This window comes from Clinocottus analis, unplaced genomic scaffold, assembly GCF_023055335.1.
Source record: "Clinocottus analis isolate CAN_PGR_092001 unplaced genomic scaffold, fCliAna1.0.p SCAF_10, whole genome shotgun sequence".
Lineage (NCBI taxonomy): Eukaryota > Metazoa > Chordata > Actinopteri > Perciformes > Cottidae > Clinocottus > Clinocottus analis.
In genome coordinates this window covers 17,547,586-17,572,064 of record NW_027175821.1, presented here as the reverse complement: position 1 = coordinate 17,572,064, position 24,479 = coordinate 17,547,586, and the positions used below count along the sequence as shown (strand labels likewise).

Below are 24,479 nucleotides of genomic sequence, written 5' to 3'. Positions count from 1 at the left end.
AGGATTGAAAAAAAAAGAGATGCTAATCGGCAGGCTAAGACCCCCCTTCAGCGATGCAGAGCAGAATTGAATGCTATATTTTCCTGCGACTGGCAACTTAAGCATGAATATCCCATTTTACGATGATGCAATGTAGCCCACATACTCACAATGTAATCATTGCACCGTACAGAGCATTTTTATAGTGTATTCTGCGTACGCTCATCTACAGATGCACAGTGTTAAAAAAATTAAAAAAAATCATGAATCCCCAGCGAAGGAGACCGGTCGATGAAAACATCCACCGGCCAAGCATACTACAATGTTCTCGTCACGTGTGCATTTGTTTCATCATATGGGATTATGTTGATTATGTAATGATGTGTAATCATGGGGCGCTTGTGGCTGAGTGAGAGCGGGTCATCTCACAATCTGAGGATCGGTGGTTTGATCCTTGGCTCCGCTGGTCCATGTCGATGTGTCCTTCAGCAAGACACCAAAGCCCAAATTGCTCCCGTAAGCTGTGCCTGCGGTGTGTGAATGTCTGTGAGCGCTAGATAGTCCTGATGGACAGGTGGCTCCTTGCATGGTAGCCTGTCATCAGTGTGTGAATGGGTGTGACATGGAGTGTGAAAGCGTTCAAGACACACACAAAAAAAAACACTGAACAAGTCCAAGTCCATTTACCAGTTGCATACAAATTTAATCAAATATTTCACCAAACACCGTAGAAACTCAGCATGGATAGCATAGCATAGGGTGACCAGACATCTTCTTTTTCCTGGACATGTCCTCTTTTCGAGACTTAAAAAAATGCGTCCGGCAGGGATTCCAAAACATCCGGGATTTTGCCTCATTGGACATTTGTGTTTCTCTGAGTCTTTCACAAACTAGTTATTACGCCCTTACAAGTTTTGAAAACGGTATCTTACGTTCACCTTCTTGCGGGAGCTCTGACGGTAGAGAGAACCGTCATTGGTCGACCGATCTCAGGGTTGCCAGATGCACAATAATTACCCTCCAAATACGACCATTTTGAGCCTTTGGTACGATACTTCTTCATCACCAATCTGGAAACACTGAGCACCTTGTCACCTCCACTCAATGAAGTGTCCTCTTTTTCACAAACTCCTAGCATAGCATAGATTTAAATGGCAAACGTAAAATATAGCCAAATTTGGCGGATGCTCTCACACTGCAGCTCACAGTAGAGTTCTGGATTAGACGAAAGACTTGACAAACACATTTAACACTTGCATGTTCAGATACAACTCCTGGATTAAAACATCACTGCAAACATTGGTTTACCATTGAGTAATACTGTTACACACAGACCTGTGTAGTTCTGTGTTCACTGTCTGTTTCTGTTGTGTTGGCTGTCACTAACCTTGCCTCTAGTTTCAGACTCCTCCCCCCTCGTGTGCTGGCCTCATGTGTGATTGCAAGCCCCGCCCTCATTGTTTCCACCTGTGTCTCTTCTCCCGTGTATTTGGTCTGTGTCTAAATCTGTCTGTGTAAATCTATCTCGTCATGTGTGTGTCTGCTTTTGGGTCTTGCCTAAGGTGGTCCGGTTTCCCTCACAGTACACACTGGCCCAGGACAAAGGGTGGACACAGGGAAGGAGACACAGGTGGAAACAATGAGGGCGGGGCTTGCAATCACACATGAGGCTGGCACACGAGGGGGGAGGAGTCTGAAACGAGAGACAAGGTGAGTGACAGCAAACACAACAGCAACAGACAGTGAACACTGTTCGCGTCTATAATTATTGGAAGCCTGGTGTCGCCTCCAGAAGAATTCAGTTCGACAACTTCTCTCGTTCTCGTAATTAATTTCCTCGACCACAGGTAAAGTACCAAGCGCTGCTGCAGTTGCAAAAGCAGCGAGTCGTCCAGTCAACGCAGGTTGACCGTCTAAAAACCGCACCCCGAACAGCCGGAGGCTCGGCTCCTTAATACACGGTTTTCCGTCATCAACATATCATCAGCAAAGTAATATTTAATTGGCTCTAACCTGTCAAGAGGAGGAGAATCCTGTGTTCTCATCTCTTCTCACAGAAAGGGACGTGCAACGTACCGTCTGCTTCTCTAGTGTCAATATACTGATAAACGTGTGTGTGTGTGTGTGCGTGTGCATGTGTGCTACTTTCTGTGTTCGAATCCCAAAAATACAATTGGGCACATGCCGATGAATAAATGTGTGCTACAGGCATCCTGCAGCATGATCCTGTTGTCCTCCCTCATGCTTTACACTCACACATGCATCAGGAGTGATGCCAACAGATTTTGTGTTTTGGATTGTTGATTGATTTTTATTCAGGAATATATTTTGGTGGAATATGTGAGGGAGGCCGATTAACTGGATCAGCTTGTTGAGTTCTTTGGTGTCTGTGTTTGACCAGAAGGCAAATAATTGTGAACTAGCTTTTTGTGCACGTCACATGTGATATGTTATGCAGTTGCATGTTGTTTTATGGTTTATTATTTCAGCGTGTGATCTTGGAGGAGAGGTTCATAGATCTTGTGTGTGAGTGTTGGCTAGTCACTATTTATAAATTCATGATGGATAGACTGATAATTTTAGAATATGTGTAGCAATGTGCATACTAAAGGAAATCAGAAAGAGAGTTTAGTTTTGTCTTCTTTGAGGTTGTACTGGAATTGAATTGGCCAGGTAGCATTTCAGGCTCATGCTGTACTCCCATCTGACTTTGCATTACCTTGCTGATAGCGCATCACAGCTTTGAATGCGACGCGTTATCCCCTGCGATGAGTCTAATGCACGCTTTCAGCATGTGCCCAAAGAGGAATTGTCTTTAAAAACAAATGAAGTGGGCCGAAAAAAAAAGTAATGGATTCAGAATAGCAGCTATTTAGGGTCTATATTCTTTGCGTGCCCCGACGCGCACAACCTGAATTTGTACTCTGCTTCGGAGAAGCCTCCTGATATACCGCCTGATATGCCAGAGTAAAAACAAGAGGCTTTCCTCTGTGCGACGCTGCGCCTGTGCAGGCGTGGGTCACATGATCATATGTTGATCCAAAGGGAGAGGGCATGCCCCTGTGAAACATCATATTACAATATATTTATAGCTTACTCCATAAAAGTGGATTTAAATTGAGCAATCATTTCTGGAGATTATGCATGGCGAAGAAACAACACGTCACGGTGTAGTGCTGCTCATATGCAATCTATTCCACTCATTAACACCCTGCTTTGGAAAAACAGCTGTCTGGCTCAACGCTGGTATTCGGCTTTCCATCGGGGGCCTCGGTTCAACCATTTCGGGGCTCTCTGTGGCGGTGCACTTGCATTTTAATAACGTTCCCATTTAAGAGCCAATCAGTGAAAGCGGAGTTCTGACAGCTGTGGTGGAGCAATAAATCAAAAAATGTGGAGAGGCAGAAAAAAACTCCTTTGCATGTAATTATATTTGTAGCCCGGTCTATGTGGCATGGCGAGCAAACGCGTAACCACGCACGGATCTTTAATAGCTTACCTCACAACAGGACAGTCATTCACTGCAGTTTGTGCAGCACATATGTTAACTATATTTACCGTATGTTGTTCATAGTTGGCACACACAGTAAGTATTTAACTTCTTCACAATCAGCTTTCTGAATATCTCCCACATGTTCTCATTCCTGCGTTGCAGCCGCCTTTTTAAAGCCAACCATACCATGTATGTATGTTTTAACCTTTTAAGTAAATGGTGAAGAACAGTGTGCCTTAAGGGAGAGGAATACTGAGATGGATTCACGATGTGAAAGCAATGTGAGTTTTGACTTTATGGCGTGACTGTTGTTAAATGTCCTCATGTGAAAAGGTTTGATGAAATAAGAGCGGTTCATATATGGCTCGGATGAAATTGTGCCTCAGTCCCGAGGCACAGAATGAAAGTCTCTGGAAATCCAATCACCGGACAAAGCAATGAAACGCTATTTGAAGTTCTTAAGGCCAGCATCGCTCGCCACAGACGGAAATCAGAGGTGAGGATTGTGGTCTGGGGTTAAGGATCTCAGGCTGTAAAACTAAGAACGGATGAAAGACTAAGTGAGGGCAAACGTCCAACATCCATAAATTAACAACTAAACCTGCTCTCTCTGGCTGCCTGTGCATTAGCCGAGAACTATACTCAAACATCTTTTACCTGAGTGAGCGATAATACCCTGTTATCATTCCCAGTACTTAGAAGGTATTTAGAGCACTGTACTTAGCGATAGGAAGCCCTCGCTAACAGCATGTCCTTAATAGCAGCCGGTGTGCATGCCAATTATATGGAAAAAAACTATGAAAAGCAGTATTTAACAACGAGTTTCACTATGGTCTTGAAAGCATTATAGAGTGCATTACAAATGTTTTGTGATGCCTTCCATTATATCTGATTTATGAAAGGCATTTTGTTGGTTTCTGTCTGGCCGGCTTTGCTCCTTTTTTGTGTTGATTTTGGTTGTTCATTCCGTTATAGCATTGGTTTCCTTGTTTTCCTGCTTCCTCCAACAGTCTAAAGACCTGCAGTTCAGGTTAATTGTTGACTCTAAATTGCACTTAGCTGTGGTTGTGATTGCATGATGTCCCGTCCAGGGCGTGCCCCGCCCCATCAGCTGGGATAAGTGGTTAAGTGGATTTGGTGTCTTTACTCATTCAGCCTAATCATTTCCTGTATTGTCTTTTATTTTTTCTTCCCCCGGAGTGTTTTGTTTGAAAGTGTCAGTGTGAAGCTGTTTTGGACAATCTGTGTTTTCATCCCAAGCTTGAACAAAATGCTGAGGTTCACATTCTGTTTTCAAATACCAGCAGAGCCCGAGCTGCACATCAGAGCCGCTCGAACCTGCTGAAATAAGAGGCAAAACAATTTTCGGCTCTGCTCACCTCGCTCATTAAAGCCAACTCTCACTGTGAACATCTCCATTAAAACGTCTTGCTATTATCTATTGACTATTATCTCATGCTGCTTGCTTTGCGTCATCACAGAACTTTGCATTATGGTTACCTCCCTTTTGAATGTTGAACTTAATAAAGATGAATACAAATGCAATACAGCTGCATTTATGTGCAGAACGTGTAACCGAGGGGCTGTTTTCACATTCCTGTTGACAGATGGGATTTTTTTTGCTGACATATTCACACTAATGACACATTTTCACAACATACGACCATACTAGTTGCAAAGTTCTGCTAACTATTTATATATATTTATTTTTGCCTTTGTAATTGACTTCACAAAGCACTCAGCAGTTTATTAATGCCAGGCCATTTCTATAGAAAAGGAAATGGTTACATTAGCTGATTTCTTTCTGGTAAATAACCACAGCTCAGAGGACCAGAGGGAGGAGAAACCATACACTCTCTCTCCCAATTCCATTTCAAATATTGCCCGATTATCAACTAATCAAATTAAGACCTTCCTGTAATCAATAAAAGGAAATACTTTGGAGATGCAGAGAGAATAGTACAAAGTCTTTTCTTGCTTAATGAAGTAAAAGTACCAAGTCTACTGGTTTGTTGATGTCATAACTACGAGGATTGTGCCATCTTTTTTTTTTCTTCATAACATTCAATCAAGATGAACTTGTGAAAGGCGATCTGATTGCCAGCGGTTGGCAGTAGGAGGGTTACATCATCACGGCTCATATTTGGTGATATTATTGTCTTAAACATTTAAGCTTTCAGCGAGCAATGCAGGTAAAGTTGTGTGAATAAACATTTATGAAAGAATGTGAACAATCCAAAATGTAATCAAATCAATTTAATAAATATAATAATATCATAATACATTTCATAGCAGTGTCTTCTCTTTTCTCTTTTCAAATAAGCTCTTTGGTTGATATCGGGCAGAATAGTCGACTCAGTTTCCATCTTCAGTCGCACCTTGCCTCCACTGATTCCCATCAACGCACAGCGTGACCACACATCACAACGGCGTTAGTCCCGCCCCTGGTGCTGATTGGATGATCATCAGCGCCCCCTTGCTCATTGGCTCAATATTGTTCTTTTTTTTTTACCAGGAAACCTCAGTTTCATATCGCAACACCAAACGAATGAGTCAAATCGAACCCAGAAGAGCAGAAAGATCAGGATTCAAAGGCCTGGACACTGGAAAACAAGTGCTCCCTTTTTACATGCCTTGTTTTGGTGAGCAGGCAGAGTGAGAACAGAGATGTCGGGTGTCAGTACCATAGAGAGAAGATGGCAAACTGTGTGTAATTAAGGTTTTAAAATGAAAACTAGTTGGTCTGGCTGATTTAATGGGTCTCAGAGGGCGGACATGCCACGCCGGCAAAACTCAATGAACAATAGGAAGCAGATTCTAGAGATTATCTTATAACATGTTAGATAGTAAGTTTAAATGGCCTTGATATCTGGTAAGAAAAATAATAAGTCAATGATCTGGTCAATCTTTTATGTCCCATCCGTACCCCAATCGGCACGGGGTCTCAAGGTACTGAACATTATGCACTCACCTCCAGAAAACCAGCTCGGAGGTAAAACTTAAAATAGATGTAATCCTCCTTAGACAAATATTGCTCTGATTTGTTTCAAGCCCACTGTGCACAAAGTGTCATCTTACTGAGAGCAAATGTTATATACACATCAACACAGTCCTGTTCATTCCAAAAGTTGGAACCCAAAAGATTCAAGAATCAAACATTTCATTTTAATATATTATATAACTACATTACAAAAGCAAACTTTCAAATAGCAGTGTCTGCTGAAACACACTTGTAATGTAACTTCAATGAAAATCAATCCGTGTATTGACTCAGGTACGCTTTTGACATAACATGTAAGTATTTTATTACTGCATTATTATTGTAAACTGCAAATGTTGTTATTTTACATATACAGTGAATTCTTATCAACAAGCTTTGGATTTACTTCCTCCTCTCTCTCTCTCTCTCTCTCTCTCTCTCTCTCTCTCTCTCTCTCTCTCTCTCTCTCTCTCTCTCAATCTAATTTCAGAAAGGAAAAAACTGCTTCAAAAGGTCAAAGCTCGCCAAATGTCACCACCTCCGAGAGCGGCCGAGGGATCAAAGTTCCTGCTTGAGAGGGATCTGACAGCCGGTCCAATACAACCCACAAAGGAACTGTGGAGTGAGCCGCCGAAACCGAAGGTCAATCACTCAGTGCTGTACTTTAAAGCCTGCATATTAGAAGTGTAACTGCACATCCTGTGCCCAGACCTTTTGTCTTGGCATTTTCTGTGTGCATGTTCTCTCCAGAGTGTAATAATATGGAGTTCACCTAAACTGGAGACTTTTCTTCGATGTGAATATGAATGTAAAAGCCTTCGTATGTGTTTGTGCTGCAACATGATGATCAACGCTTCAAGGAAGAGCTCATGACCCTTGTCATCTTACAGGAATGAGTGTGTGTATAGATACAGTATCAACTAACTGTAAGTATAATATCAATATCAGTGTGGTAATTCTTTGATGGAGTGTGCCGGTAAGGAGAAACCCAGATGGAAGTTCATTTTCAAAAGGCACAAAGACAATACCGGATATCAATCTCCAACCTCATTACCCTTCCCTACCCTCCTGTAGGACCTCCAGCTCTACAAAAAGTACAATCACCAGTCAAAGATCTTCAGAGCCCCAGTACAACAGCAGGATACGGTTGCATACTTCTTAAAGTAAAGGGAAACTAAAAGGCAACTTATAAAAGCAGAAATCTGCAGAAAAGTTTCAGGATACAAAATGCAAATCCACACTGAGGAAAACATGGAGAATATCTTTGTTCTGTAGAAGCTTAAAAAATGTCTTGTATGGCGGTGTCACAGACATCTTAAATGTAAGATGTTATCGCAGAGGGAAAGATAAGAGACATGAAGTCATGCAGTCGAGTGGAATTAAATGCAGTATATAGCCCAGATGACAGCGGGAGGGAAGAGTAAAAAAAAAAAAAAAAACTCCTAAAACTGCATATATGCACATTTTAGACTGCAGAAGGGGACATGGAACTATTTCACACCCCATCTGCACCAAACATAGCAATTAGCATAAGAACTGTATCAAGATGAAGTAACAATAATACCACCCATTACATTTAAAAAAAGAAATGCGGTATAAATATCAACTATCAATGATGTTAAGTCTCATAAGAACAGTATGAACGATGGATTTTTTTAAAAAACAGAATGTTAAACCACTGCACAAAACAATGAAGACAATAATGAACCGAGCTGCATAACCAAACTAAACGGTTTGGTATGTTTAGTTTCCCAAATGTTCATCAGTGCTGTGCCCATAGCAATGCTCATTACGAGTCACAAATTGCTCAAATTTTCTGCAAAACAATCATGCTCAGGTAATAATACTGGCCTAGATTAATGTCTTAAATATGTTAGAGCACAGCGCTTGTGTTCCACATCCGAGGCCAAAAGCCCCGTCCCCCAGGTGTACTTCTTGCTTGCAGGCATATAACACACTGTAACCTGCTCCTGCACCGACAGTGACCTACTTAAAATCTAATGAAGGTTCACCCCTCTCATCAAAGTAGTACACACAAGGTTACCTGAGCTCATCGTCAACAAGGAGGAGTAGTTTGAACAATGTCCATAAAACGGAACTAATGAAGCGCCATATTTTCAGTGCAGTTTACTGTAACACTGTTTTCTTGATCAAACGTGACAAAAGGTACTTAGTTCAGACTGAAAACAAACTGGGATCTGTTTGTCCAATAATCAGCGTGGCTCCCATTTAAAACTAATTTATAGTTTGCTTGACCAGATGGTGAGCCAATTCATCACCTCTTAATTACATTCAATTCCACATTTTTCCATTTGAGCGGGAATAAAAGACGGCTCGCCACGTACATGCAGGGGGCGGTGATCATGTGACACGGTGCCAATACAACATGCTGAAAGGTTGACTCCATTACTAAGGCGTGAATCCTCTAAATCAAACAGCAGTGACAAGAGGAGACGCTTTCTGCCAACAACACAGACTTTTCTAATCATATTTCCGATGACAGGCGCCAGCCTCCCGCTTATCAACCGACGATCTGCGCCACATTTTCAACGAGGCGACAGATTGTTATGTCAGTGGTTGATGGTGAGATGTAAATCGAGTGAAGGATGAAACCAAAGTGATTAAAAAATATACATTCGATAACAATGTGGTGCTCTGGTGCCTTTGCTCTCATTAAGGTATTGCATCATTTACTGTCATTTTTATCCGTCACCTTCCAAAGTGTTTTGTTTTATTATTTAAATTGATATAGATAAGAGCCCATGCAACATTATACATACTTCTACCATTTTGAAAATAATATTAGTGTACAGCCATTTAACTGTAGACTGAAAACAACTGATTCATACCAGCAGTTTATCCTGATAAAGAGATATTTTTTTCAAACGTGAAAAGTAAGTCGTCATCATCCACACTAACAACATCAATCTGTTGTCATCTTACTAAACAAAGCAGTGTGTAGTTCCCAGTAAAAGGCCAATGACAAACAAAATGAAACACATTTTTTTGAGAGAACAAAGCTGTATTCAATATTTTTTGGTGTTGATGAAAGCACGCCAAGTCCAAATCCAAAAGGTGATCTGTCTTCACTCCTCCAGGACTCCGAGCTTCTTTTAGTACACACTGCCTGGCCAAAAAAAAAGCTGCCATCTGGATGTAACTACTACTGCCTTCTGTACAAGCCTGTGGGGCAGTGCTGTGATCTGGGGTTGCTGCAGATGCTCAGGTCGAGGTTCAGCAACGACCAGGTTATTCCATCAATGGATGTTTTCTTCCCTGATGGCACGATCATATTCCAAGATGACAATGCCAGGATTCACTGGGCTCAGATTGTGACAGAGTGGTTCAGTGAGCATGAGGCATCATGTTCACACATGGAGTCCAGACCTGAACCCCATTTAGAGTCTTTGGGATGTGCTGGAGATGCTTTTGTGCAGCGGTCAGACTCCACCATCATCAATACAAGATCTTGGTGAGAAATTAATGCAACACTGGATGGAAAGGAATCTTGTGACATTGCAGCAGCTCATGGAAATGATGCCACAGCGAATGCTGTAATCAAAGCTAACGGCGGTCCAACCAAATATTAGTGTGTGTGACCTTCTTTTCTGGCCAGGCAGTGTATGTATGGGACTTAAAACAATAGGTTAACAAAGGTCTTAGGCAGTTAAATCAGTCCCTCATTAATAAGTATCTAAAGATCACAGCACTTCAGAGTTCAGTTCATCTATCTATCTATCTATCTATCTATCTATCTATCTATCTGTCTGTCTGTCTGTCTGTCTGTCTGTCTGTCTGTCTGTCTGTCTGTCTGTCTGTCTGTCTGTCTGTCTGTCTGTCTGTCTGTCTGTCTGTCTGTCTGTCTGTCTGTCTGTCTGTCTGTCTGTCTGTCTGTCTGTCTGTCTGTCTGTCTGTCTGTCTGTCTGTCTGTCTGTCTCTATCTGTCTCTATCTGTCTCTATCTGTCTCTATCTATCTATCTCTCTCTGTGTCTCTCTCTCTCTGTGTCTCTCTCTCTCTGTGTCTCTCTCTCTCTCTCTCTCTCTCTCTCTCTCTCTCTCTCTCTCTCTCTCTCTCTCTCTCTCTCTGTGTCTCTCTCTCTCTCGATATAGATATATCTAAAGATCACAGCACTTCAGAGTTCAGTTCATCTCTCTCTCTCTCTCTCTCTCTCTATATATAGATAGATAGATATAGATATATATATATAGAGATATATATATATATATATAGAGAGAGATATATATATATAGAGAGATATAGAGATATATATATATATATATCACATACACACTACTCAGTGTTAGTGCGAGCTAGGCATGAAGATGTTACAGCTTGAAGTTGGGTAAGAAAAACCAAAATAACTGGAGTGTGACTAAGGCCTCTTGTAGCAGGTGGAGTCTTTGTCCTGTGCCACTGTACAAAGCGCACACATCGATGGTTTTTAGAGTCACGCTGCAACAGTTTGCTGATTAGCAACACAGTTTTAATCCCTCAAATATTGTCTGGAATGCAAATTAGACCAAGATGGGCTCGCTCGGGGAACTGCACATCAAAAGACGTCTCTTTCAGCAGATCCAGTCATTACCAAGTGGGATGACATCCGAGTAGGCAAACAGGCATGACACGACCCATGCTGGAGCGTGACTTCTGTCCTCCGTTTGATGCCCATGGAGAGCAGACCTTTTGATCTAATTTAAGTGTGTGCCTTGCCCTTCACACAAACACTCATTATCCGCGGCGCAGCCGGAGTGGTGCTACGGTGCCAATCGGACGCACCATCACTTCTTGCTGAAGGAGAGACGACTCCGCTATAAAAAAAAAAGGAAAACAGAAAAATAGTTTTTCCCACGGAGAACAGCTCCGGCCGTGAGCCCGGTCATCCGGGATCAGGAGCAACAAACCCAGGAAGGGATTTTAGAGGAAAATAAAGCTGTGCCTCTGTGGTACGACGCTGCTGTCCCTTGTTTCTTGGACCACAATGCTGCAGTGGTACTCGCGTCTATTCATTTATAATGTTAAACATCCACTGGATCATTCAGAAGTGTTCGACTTAGTTGTTTTTGACGCGCTCTGGTGGAACAACGCGGACAAATAGACAACAAGTAGATTAGCTCGCCGAGCATCTCTTACGTCCACCTTTCAGGAGGACAGTCCACCCGAGGTGTCCTCCAGTTCCTGCTGATCGGTTAACTGCTACGACCTGCTCCATCAGTTGCTTTCAAATGCTCAAGAGCTTTGTAATTTGTACTTTCTCTCTGTCATACTGGATAAACACGGCATGGGCTTGTCTGCTGTCTTGCATACAACGCCTTTCCCGGCTTCCCTAAGAGGAATAGGATGCTGCGTCACATCATTCTCTTCTCTCCTCTTTCTCCTCCTCCTCCTCTCTCTCTGTGTAATACGGTTCACTATTACCATCCATCTGCTGTTTTCATGTCTCATCAAAGATTTTTCTTCCCCTCGCCAACTTTAAATATTCACTTCTTGTTCTTTCAACAATAGCTTACAAACACTTGGAAATAATTGAGTCTCTGAGGGCTGACAAAAAAGGGAGCAGTGATCGTGCGCAGTGGAAGTGATCAAATATGGCCTTGAGCCAACTGTCTTTGTAGATGGTCTTTGTGTTGCCATTGATCTGGGGGAGGATACACCCAAGGAATACATTATTTATGCACTTTTTTTTCTCCCCGACAGTTGAAACGTTAATGGTATTAGATGGGTGTTGCACCGGAAGAGAGGGAACCAGGGTCGCTGTGTATATGGGCAACCCTGAGGACCAAAGGCAGGGGCCACGAGACAGCGTGGCAGAAGGCTTTCATCTCCGACTAGAACCGTAATTGTCAAGATAATGCACTCCTCAACCTCACTGTATACAAGTTCTAATGTCATCATCACAGAAAGCCAATCCCATTACCCTGCAGTACGCTGTTATAGCCGTTTATTTTTCTTCCTGCAGGCCAAATATGTAAATGTGCGATCAACTAGAATCTGCCTTGAAGTGTACCTCATGTGGAATGCGTGTGTGCCCGTTCTGTGTATCCATATGAATTACAAAAGATAAAACCATAAACGTGGTGATTTGGTTTTAGCATTTTTAGTGTGTCAGGTCATTAAGTTGCTAATTAGAAGGAAGCTAAGCTGTTTCCTCCTTAAGTAACACAACATGTTGAACAGGCTTCCTGAAGCAGTCATGTACAATAACTACTATCAGATGACTGCTTTTAGAAATAATGCGTCTTAGTATGTCCATAGAATCTAAATTATTCATATTTTGGTGAAGTGTTTATGCAAGTGTGTTTGTGTATGCATTGGGTTATTGTGTGTGTAGCCCTGCCACTTTTTAAGTGTTATATCTTATTATATAAACTGTATATACTGTTATTTGTACAGTATTATTAGTGTACTGTATGTTGCAGAGGATTATAATACAATTGAATATATTTAACAGAAAAATCATGTTTTGCAATTTTTCACGTACAGCGAGAACATTTTTAAGAACATGTTCTACATTTCCAAGCAGGTTTGCAGTGGAGACGTGAGCGTTCTCTGCTCAAAACACACAGATTTTCTAACTCAAGTAGTCACAGGCGCTGAAAGACAACGTTCAGGAACCTCAGTGTACTTCTTACTGATTTTAACTCCTTCACTCTCTCCGCTGTTTCATTGACGAGAGACGTGCAAAACCGTTGTTCAAGGTCCATGAACTGTGAAGGTACGAACAGCGTGGGGCAAAGACGCACACTAAAGGGCTTCTCTACACTTTCTCCAGCTTCTTAATTTAATAGTCAAAGTGAAAACGCTACGCTAACCAGACACTTTCCCTTTTTCATGGCAGAGGTGGTATTTTTGTTATATATATATATATATATATATATATATATATATATATATATATATATATATATATATATATATATATATATATATGCACCACACATGACATGGATGCCCTCTAGATCAAGTAATTGGCACATGTCCAGGACTGTGATGTCCTCTTTTTCTGTTGTTGTTGTTCCAGTTGTTGAGCTTCGTGTCTGTTCAAACCAAGTCCGTCCGTCCTGTTAATTACGACTTCGAACCATTGTTGCTGACAAATAATCTTCAGGAAAAGTCATTGTTTGCACCAAATACATGTGAATGTTTTCAAGTATTAGCGAGAAGAGTCACCGTTATGAAAATGTGTAATATCCTGTGGATTTATATTCCAACAGCACGCATCATGCAACAGTGCCTTTTTCTTTTGCTCACATAGCTAATCAAAGCGCGCTCACACAGACGGAGGAAAACACACAGCGCCAATGCGTTATAAGCCCCCCGTCTGTGTGTATCTATATGGACAGGCTCCAGGCTGTGGCCAGCAGTTGGACAGCCTGACATCCCTCGAGGTGCCCCTGTTTCCCTCCTATTCATTCAAGCAAAGCCCCAAGTGCTGGGGGATTTTACACTAATACATGCTCATTGATTTATAATTCACAGTGACCATGTCGGCATCCAAGGCTAGGAATTACACATGTCGACAATAGCAGCGGCGCTTGTATACTTTGAAGTAAAGGTCAACGTTTAAATGTGGAGGTTTAATTCGCGGCTCATCAAAGTGAAGTGGGCAGTGCGGCCCCGCGATATCTAATGTGGCAGGCGAGCTGAATTCGCAGTGCGTGTGCTGAGGATTTTCGGAGGTCATGTACAATCTCCGTCATGCATTGCACACATTTAGAAGGGTGGCGGGAGGGAGCCGGTTACCGCGCTGCTGTCATCCATCGGTTTATTCGCCGAGGCGCGCGATGCCATCTATGTCACACAGCCCGCATCTGTGAACGTGGGGTATACGGACCCATCCGGCATCCAGCTGACATGAGCCATTAACTGGAAACTTTCATACGGTGTGGATCCACTGGGAGTGCATGCAGATATTTTTAGAAAGAAAAAAAAGTACAAAAGCGAAAAGAGTTCACCAACTGTGGGGATATTAGGTCTTCCATCATGGACTGCCTTCAGAGGCGCAAAAAATAATAATCCTCTTTTTGATGATGTTGCAGTGTTGTGGTATACTCTCCCAAGGCATTTTGATACTGTTAAGCATCGCAGCCTTTTGTGTAACTCAAAACATAAACTCTCCCGTAAAGTTTGTCCAAAAAAAACATTTCAATAAACCACATCTGTGAATACAAACACAACTCTCGTGGTGACCTACATAATTGCTTTCCTCATGTCGATAGCATAACATCAGGATGAATTAAAGCCCTATGTGGGCAAGTATTGTTTTCATGGTTGATGTCATAAATGTCACATTGTTATGAAACATCGGGTTTGTCTGCCATTTCCTAGCTATTAGTTGGTTGTTGAGGGATGGTTCATTTCTTGTCGCAACTTTAGCAGCAACTAAGACTATATTCACAACCACGCATTGAAAACGCTTAATAATACCTGTTGAATGTGCCAAACTGAATGGGCAAAAACAAGTAATAAAATAAGGCAAGGAAAAACCTTGGGAAAGTAATTGCCTATTAAACCAGAATGTACTACTAGATAAGGATTTATAGTGGCATTTGTTAAGTGATGGGGTAGTAAGGCACATACCAGCTAATCGCATATTCACTATTATCAGCCAAAACACCGCTACTAAATTTAAATTTTTAAAAATGAATCATGTGTAGAACAGATTTCTGGAGACATTAGGACATCCTGGCCACTCCAGAAATTGTAATCCACTTTTATACTCCCAATCCCTCCTCTCTCCATCTATCCAATAGCTGTCTATAAACCAGCAAACACACAAATGTCTCGCGCACACACACAATAGCTCACATTGGCTCCCGACGCGAGCAACTGAATCATCAGACAGCATCCCTGTGTAACCAACGGGCGAACACAAGTAAGTCCGCAGCAGGCAGAAGATTATGTGCTGCTGTCAGAAGCTCCATCCTCTCCCTGAAAAACTCCAAAATGTCGAGAGCTTCCACTCAAAGTCAAACCCCTGGTAACACGCTGAGCAGACAGAGAAAAGAAAAGGATATATAAAAAAAAAAAAGAGCGAGAGAAGAGGAGGTCTTATCTATTCCTTATGCTCCTCAGCCCAGGAGCAACGGCATGACAATGGCTCTAATGAGTCCCTCGCCCAACTGACAGCTATCTGAGATTATACCAGTGTAAGAAAGAAGCATGCAATACATTAAAAGCAACACTGATTCCCAGCCCCGCCTCCCTATTTATTAGCAGTTCATGCAAAAGCCTGAAATAGAGCAGGAGGTGTCTGCGGGTGCAGCGTGTGGCAGTTCAGGAGCAACCGTTATGACATCGGGTTGGTTGCGCTCACTGGATGGCAGCCAACTGTCACTTAAATGCAACGGGGCTGTTATAATGCGCTTTTTGTGCCTGAACTGGAATTAATCTCACGTCATCTTGCCAGTCTTCTTTTAACACCAGTAGAATAGTCAGGATCGACATTTAGGCGCCGAAGCTCAACAAAAGGCAGGGCCATCAATTATGAAATTGATTAACTGCTGTATGTAGTATTGGACCTATTATTTCCTTTCCGGACTCCCGCCGTTTCATTTTGTATTCTCTCCCTCGTTTACTACACTTGCAGATTGAAACATATTCCCCCCCCCTAGGGGATGAAAATTGTCCACGAGACCGAGCACAACACCGTGTGAACATCCAACACCTGGGGAGACGAACCACTCGGCGGCCCCAAAGCAAGCCTCTCCTGCGCTTAGTGGGGTTTTAAGATGTGGAGGTGCGCTTGCTCTTCCCCACAGACTCCTTAAAACATACGCTAGCAACAAACATCCAAGCTGCACTTTGGTCCATATCAGCTGGAAGCCCGAAAGAGGAGGGGGCGGGGTGCAGGATCCGTGACCTGCACTAACAAGTGCAGGCCTAGTGGCGTGTTGAGAGCCTTTGATAATCTGGCAGAAGCAGGGTTACGGGAGCTCGCCCGACGTAAGAGGCACAAGTGCTTTTGGAGAATCCATAGTGTCCTCAGAGACGGAGGTATCCATGTAGTGGCATGTCCACTATTGTTACAGGGAAACCGCTGCGCTCTGGCATTACCCACTCTACCTGTGAAGCAGAGGCGGCAATACTGCCATGTTTGTAATGAATAAACATTTCTGAGCAGCAGCTCAAGCATTCATTTTAAATCTAAAGTCTGTCCCATACTTGAGAGGTATTTTTTTAACTGGCAATCTTTGTGTTGAGAGCAACACATGAGTGAAGTCTGGTCTTGCACATATTTATGCTGAAATATTAATCTGGGATTAAATACATTTCACACAAAAGTGCACATGCTGAATATGTAAATGCTCTAACCTTGAAGGTAAACCCTCGATCTGCTCTGCTAATGCCTGTCATTTAATGGGACCGTGGATGAAGCCTAACAAAACAATGCCCACACCAAAGAGGTGAATGTGTAAGTAGGCCCTCACCTTGATACACAAGACACAGCATTTCTGTTATCATCTAAAGAGCAACACAGTCAATACTCTAAATGCCCTGCTTCACCGCTGAAAACTCAGGGTGGGGAGAAAGGACGAAGGTGGCAAAGTCTCTGTGAGGAAGGACATCCTGAAGTAGCTGATGGAGGCAAAAAACAAAATGGACGGCTCCACCATTGGCTCTGTTGAAAAAGAGCCAGTATCAATCTTTTCTTGCTATTCGGATGAAGGAAGGTTATACTACTGTGTGAATATTTGATGACGCTTAATTAGCCTAACAAAGCCGGACTGGTCAGTAATGGCACGTAAGTGGTTTGGCTGCGTTTGACTGTTTGTGGAGCAACCGATGTATTGCTGAGGTGAACACCGGCTGATTTACATGGTTTAAGAAAACATGCAGGGACACAATGTCTCATCACACACTGCACAAAGAAGCATTACGCAATATGAGGATGCTATCGTACGTGTCACATATGTTGAGACAACAGGCTAACACTGAACCGGATGACATGTACGTTTACATGTAGGCTGGTGGTAATAAGCCACAGAGGCAACATCTGGACTGGCAGAACAGCAGCACCAATCACAAGACAGGATGTTTTCCCAAAACAGACTTTTTGCTGCATGTGAAATAATTTGTACCTCTCTAGTTTTCCAGCCTGGTGCTGACATACGAACACATTTTGAAAATGAAAATCACATGCTTTCATATCACTTTAGGTTTTGTTTCTGGAGGCATTTTGTGACTTCAAGAAACCTCACTGATGCTCTCCTCACTGGGTACAGCATTTAATGAAGCAACCTCTTGTGACTGGAAAGCAAACTGCCTGAGAATCATATCTTTTGTACTCGCTATGCCTTTTATAGGTCTTCATTTATAAAGGATAAAAGAAAGGGTTATTGTTGTAATACCGATAGTAGCATTCACTAATGTCTCCCGTCCTAATCAAGAAAGAAACATGCCAGGTAAAAGGCTGTATGCTTGTACTCTGAACTGTGTGCTTGCTCAGTTGAGTGGAAGAGAAGGTTATATCACAAGGGTCTCTTCATTTAAACTGCGAACACTGCTTGAGGACATTTGATCTCTGTCGTTTTTTTCTCGAGGGGAATATCCCAAAACCCTTTTTTTGTTTTCTCTTTCTCAACTGCCATATCGGGCGACACTGTCTGCGCCCGAGTCTTTTCCAGCTACGTCCCCCCCCTGACCCTTACTAATGCTACTTGTCGACACACAGAGAAAGGGATTTTTTTCCAAAAGGTGGTACGACACGCCCTCGGCAGCTTGCCTGACAAGGTCAAGCTGCAAAGTGACACAAACAGCAAGGTCACTGTCAAAGGAAGCTGTAGATCAGTCCTCCTGCCAGAAACAGCCTCTTCCTGGTTACTAGGTCCCAGAAGGGCTGCACTGCCACCAGCAGCAACTTAGCACATCACGTCTGCAGCAGACGCCAGACAAAAGCATCCTTTGTGTTCCATTTCTTTAAGTCTTTTGTCAAGCACATCTCTTTTGTGGATACCATGAACTGGCTATTTTCCTGTTTTAGCTCAGTCTAACTTACTTTAAGTGATATCATTAGACTTGCTCAATGTTTTTGATGATTGATGGACACTGTGCACATATGGATTTGTCCAACGCTTTTGTTCAGGTCACTTTAGTGAGATTGTGGTGAGTGTAGTAGTCCAAAGGTCTTCCCCAAAATGTATTTGAGGAAAGGGATGACGTTGTTGTTTTTTTTGCTAATAAATGAGCTTCATTTAATTTAATCTTTTCCCCTTTTCTATGAAGCGGATTCTACTAAACTCAAATAATTTGTCCCTACTTCCAGTGGCAGACGACCATGATGAGTAAGCATATTCCATAAACGACCCAGCTGTTGGTGCATATTGTGTTTCGCCTCATCAGGGATTCGAAGGGGCTGACAACAGATCAGCTGCATCCGTTCACGGCTCGGTCTCCGGTTGACCAGACCTCCATTTACAAAAAAAAAAAAAAAAAAAAAAAAAGGTCTTCTGTTTGTCTGAGCCAGCTGGTGGTGCACATGCGGCAGATGTGTGGCTCATGACAGCCAGCCTGAGTATGTTGAAGTGTTATGTGTGACAGCAACTATCAGACACATATTAGCTCTCAAACTGGACGTGTGTGGGAAAGCCATCATGTGTTACGTACCTTGTAAATGAAATTCGGAATGAATAATATAAAAGAAACAAGATGACGTTTTTTCATTGGCGTCTATGGGATGTGTCATTGACCAAGTTAGAATATGATATTTTACAAAGTACACATTCCCAACTGTATCCAAAAGGTCAGAGAGAGGGGGGAAAAAGCTTAAATTTGAAACCCAGTGTTTCAGTCTGTGATCATTGATTTTTCTTCCATGTCCTTAATGGACAGGCTAAAAATACGCTGTTGTGCTTCTGGGTCTCGTTTTTGACAGAGCTCTCTTTTCGTCTACACAATGTCCCATTACACACTGCACAAAGAAGCATTAAACATTATGGCCAAGGATGTTATCGTTTAGTCACATGTGTGCTTCACTGCCGTCCTCTGTTGAGACAACAGACTAACACAGATGTCAGCATGTACATTTACATGGAGGACCAATCTTAAAACGTCATTGTTTTCCTAACATAGACTTTTAGCTGTATTTTAAAGACTTTGGTACACAGGTCTTTATGATAAACTGATGTCACATGATATCTCAGTAAATCATTAATTCATGTAGGCCTATTCTGGAGCAGATCTCTTCGTGGATGTGTAAATATCCCACTGCACTGCAGCCAACCTTTGAACTCAAATGCAAGCTAATCTCAATCTCAGATTTAAAAAAAAAATCATCTTCCTGTGCTGTGCATTTATGTATTAATAGAGCTATTGTTTCCATTTCAAGTCATTTTTGCAAGTTCAGTAAGTAAATAATCTCAGCTATTTGCCTTTGTTTTCCCTAAAGTAAAGTAAAAAAAGCTAAAAAGACAATAATGAGCTCTGATATCTGAGGCATAAGATAGTAAATATGTTAATTTAGTTTAAATCCAGCATTACAACAATGCAATTGATATTCCACAACACATTCCTGACCAGCACTTTATTTGATTCCATAAGATGTGGTTTTGTAACAGCATGCCACTCCCTTAAGGCTAACCATCTTTGCAAACTTCACAACAGCTATTTATATTCATAAAATATTCATGTTGATGAACCCATACTCGACAATGAAAGCCTGTTGTAATAAAAACAATACATTTTAGACCTGTAGATTACAATCCTAGGCCTGAATTGCATGTTCTATGTTTAACTGAAATGTTGCTGCTACCAAACCAAAAAGGCACACATGATTGCAAATGATTTATTGCACCTGAAGGTGTCAAATTTCAGCTGCCTACTGTCGTGCATGCATACTGATTCAAACTCAGATTCTGTGTGAAATAAATACAAAAAAACCCTGCATTTCTACCTCATATTGGCCCCATATGAACATACAATGGCACTGCATAATCACGAGGTATAAAAGGACTGCTTTCCTTAGTTCTGTCTTTCCTGTGATTCAGTGGATGCATCATATCACAGGAAATGGAAGGCCTCGTCTTTGACTTCTTTGCCATCATCAGAAATGGGGGGAAAAAAAACAGACTCCATACTGTAAATCCCCTTTAACAGAGAGAAGGGGATTATTCACACGTAGGCAGACACTCACCTAAGCGAGCACCCGACCTGCACGCACGCACACAGACACACACAGACACCCACAGACACACACACGTATAGCCTACGTGCTTACATGCAGACACAGATTCCCACGAATGCACATATACAGTGCCTGAACCAAACCATTTACCAAATCCAAAGGGCTTAAAGAAGCAGACACAGCATTGCTAATTCAGAGTTAAAGGAAGTACAAGGAGGAGCAAAGTCTGTCTTAGTGCTTTCCTTTAACCATGCTACTCCATATCAGAGGCAATGCGTCAGTCCGACCATGCTTAACACTCAATAAAACATCAAAAAGGGATGAGGCACAGAGCTCTGGACAAATACACACCCACGCAGACACCAGATACACTCAAATACTCTTTGCTTCTTCCACATATGTGCACACTAATATGGATATGTGTGCACACTAATATGGATATTTGACGTATACATGATGTGCAGCTCATTAGATTCCATGAACACAGCAGGCAGAACAGATCGCACGTTTGCATCTCTTTCAAGGAGGAAGCGAATGATCACACTGTGCCTCTAGAATGCTAAATGTGATTTCAATAGGTTATTACTGCACAGTAGCTTCTTGCAATCAAGATACACGTATGCAGGGGAACAATTTGAGCCACCTACAGCTAGTCCACGCCAGATACACAGGAGCTGTCATCAACTTCCCATCAGGCTCCACTTCCCCCCAGTGGATGTTTTGCAAGAGGAGAGACACTTCTTTTGAAATTGTCAGATTCAGAGGCAAAGGCGTTTAATGGTCAGTATTTCTGCATGTTACATGAGGAGGAGCATTGTAATCATCTGCCCAGGCCAGAGTGCAGGTTTGACAGCTTATTTATTATTCAATTAATTTAAATATTTCAGGGGACCAACAGGATGCTCATGCAACCATGAATATTTCAAGCGTTGCTTTACAAAAGGAGGGAGCTTTGCTCTTGGCTGGTTTTGATCAAGAGGGCAGCCGATTCACTTCCCCCCCCCCCCCCCCCCCCAAAAAAAAAGAACACTATGGTATACCTTCAACCTGCCGTCTCTTAGTCTGTTCAATGTCTCAGAAAACAGTCCTAATTTCCATCCGGAAGGGAACTCGTCAAACCAGAGACTAAGAAAAATAATTGTATCATCATTTTCCCATTTGGAGAGAAACAGCAAGACAAATAGAGCTATGAAGAGATATGAAAAGAGAGGCATTGCAATGACAAATTTGGATACACAGAAAGGTGAAGGGGAAGGTATAATGTAGAGCGGTTGAGATAGTGTAATGCTGGACACAATCAGTTCTCTGTGAGCAGAGATAAAAGGGTCGAAGAGCCTTTAAAATGCAGAGAGGCACTTGCGGTTATGAATAAAATGTGGCCACACTGTATAAAAGTAATCCCCTGAGCTCACTGATACTAGCTGTTGCAAAGACGAGGACAAACAACCACCGCAATTATATCCCTTCCTCTAGCAGCCTCCCCTGGTGATAACCACGATGGAGCGAGGAAGCCAGGAGATGGATCCCTTTCCGGACAGCAAACACACCTGCATAAGTATGCCAATACACAAAGGGACAGTCTTCTCTGTAGAGCCTTCTGATAGCCATAAAAAAAACAATTAGATGTTTATCTTAACTTTGCACTTTCTGTAAAACTGGTTAAATACGGTCAAGACGAAGACTTTCGCACCTTTTCCATTCCACTCTCTCTCTTGCCCACTTCACTGTGTCTTGCTGAGCTTTTTTTTCCGGCAACCTAATCTGCCCTGTTTTTTTCAAAAAACCTGGAGTGTGCTATTAATATACAAGAGCCCGTGGATGTGTCCTTACCTTGAAATCCCATCCAGAACCCCATAGTCCACAAGATAAGGGGTCTGAAGCTCATTGCTGCTCCACAACAAAAGACAAAAAGGGCAAAAATCCTCCAAGTCTCTCAGAATCAGAGCCCAATTCAAAGCCTTTTCTGATCAGAACTTACTTTTTTGAACAGGATGACCTTCATTGATTTTTTTCTCTCACATAATCCGTTCCCCTTTACTTCCCTGGTGCGGAGGATTCTCTTTTAGGTTGCCTCCACCTGATATTCCACCTTGGCACGGGGAAATAATGACATGTATTCTACTGGAAAAATGCGTGCGTGAGAGACTGAGCGAAAAGAGAGACAGAGGCACTGTCGTATCTCTGTTGGTGCGCACTACCAGCTCCACTGCAAGTGAATCCAGCCGGTATTCACAGCTCTCCTTCTGCCTTCAGGAATGAAATTCAGCATCCGCTGTTCATCCCCACAACAAGGGGAGGGTGTCCCCCCCCCGGACGGAAACTTTCAGACAGCTCTGCCAAAGCTATAAAAAGGTGATAGTGGATGCCAGTGAGCCCTGATGAGCTGATATTTTCCTCGATATCCTCGCTCTTCAATGGATTTTTCCCCCTTTTTCCTCCTCCAATTTGCCTGTTAGATAGCTCTGTCCTCTCCAGAATAGGATCTCACAGAATGGATGCTGAGAAAGCAGCGGAATGAAGCCAGCCGCTTGTTCTCTCGCTCCGTCTCTCTCTCTCTCCGGCTCTCTCTCTCTCTCTCTCTCGCCTTCACGCTCCCGAGTACATGCCCCCTCCCTTCTTCTCTCTGCACCTCCCCACCCTTTCGTTTTCTCTTTCCTCCTCCTCTTCTTCCCTCACACACACACACACACACACGCACACACACACACACACACACACACACACACACACACACACACACAGACATGCTCATCTCTAGTTCTGGCTTTTAACAATTGCTGCTGTGCCATTGCCAGCCATGTCAGACAGAAAGGTTCACCGCCCATACTCCTCAGAGAAACAAATAATGCTATGATAAATATGTAAAATGAAATAGATATGAAGAAAAGGAGCAGCAGCATGGAGAAGAGCACCGAGCCAAGAGGCAATCTAATCTCCTTTCATCATCCTTGTTACCCGATTACTAAATGTCCCACGAGTTAACACTGTTCTGCATAGCTCTCTTGCCGTAACTTTTGTGTAAAGTGGAGTCGGTTCAGTAGTTGATGCCGGCCAACTGTGTAGAGCGAGTGGAGACAAAGACAAAAATAGCAAACAAGGGAGCTGCACACTGCATAGAAACAAGGACAATACATGTGCAGTAGCGGCCGTATATTTATATAATTAGCCACCTAAACAAATAGGCAGAAATTCTGTTATCATGGCGTGTACATACACAGTGATTACTAGCCCAGAGGTAGAACACAATAACAATGTGAAGAACAATTAGAAACAAAAGAAATTTCTGAAACGTTTCTGGAAAAGCCTCCCACATACAGTATCTCACCTTCCCACATGTATTCACGCGGAGACCAGTTGTGGCATACTCATATTGTCATCTGCTAAGAGCTGTATGGCAACAATACATGCTCTTTTCACACTACCAACATTACCAAAGCCGGGCAATTATCTTGCTGAGCCTGGGATTCCCGGTCCAGGAGAGGTTGCTTGTTTTCTTTATACTTGTGTAACCCCTCACATGTTCATGCCCTGCAGCATGAGCACTGTTTGGCCCGACAGTTGTGTACAACTGACACAAGACGCACAGAGTATGTTGATTACATAATGCTTCCATTTGGTACAGATAACAGGATGCTGACCTTGATAGTATCAAGGCAAGCTCGCATCCCATCAACACCTTGTCACCAAAGCTCTGAGCCAAATGTTAAAGTGCCTTCGGCAGGGTCACTTGCTGACTTTATTCCATCCATCACGTACGTCTACCCTTCATGTCAACAATGTCATCACGTTTGAGGGGTTTTTTTTTCCGAGAAAGAAAAGTGTTGTTTTGGAACTAAAACCATTTTACACTAATCTGTTGTCCAGGAAGTCCATGATTTTATTCATAAAAAGGGCAACGCCTGCCAA

General features: G+C 42.5%; 1 protein-coding gene across 3 annotated transcripts in view; it reads right to left on the bottom strand.

Moving 5' to 3' along the window:
- lingo2 (leucine rich repeat and Ig domain containing 2) overlaps positions 1-23,103 on the bottom strand; it is a 200,079-nt gene extending 176,976 nt beyond the window's left edge. For 2 of the 3 annotated variants that reach the window (XM_068595438.1, XM_068595437.1), the window contains exon 1: positions 22,404-23,103. The gene's annotated coding sequence lies outside the window, so the exon portion shown is untranslated. The remainder of the gene's footprint in view (positions 1-22,403) is intronic. The other variant, XM_068595439.1, reaches the window with a different exon arrangement.
- Positions 23,104-24,479: the final 1,376 nt, after the last annotated feature.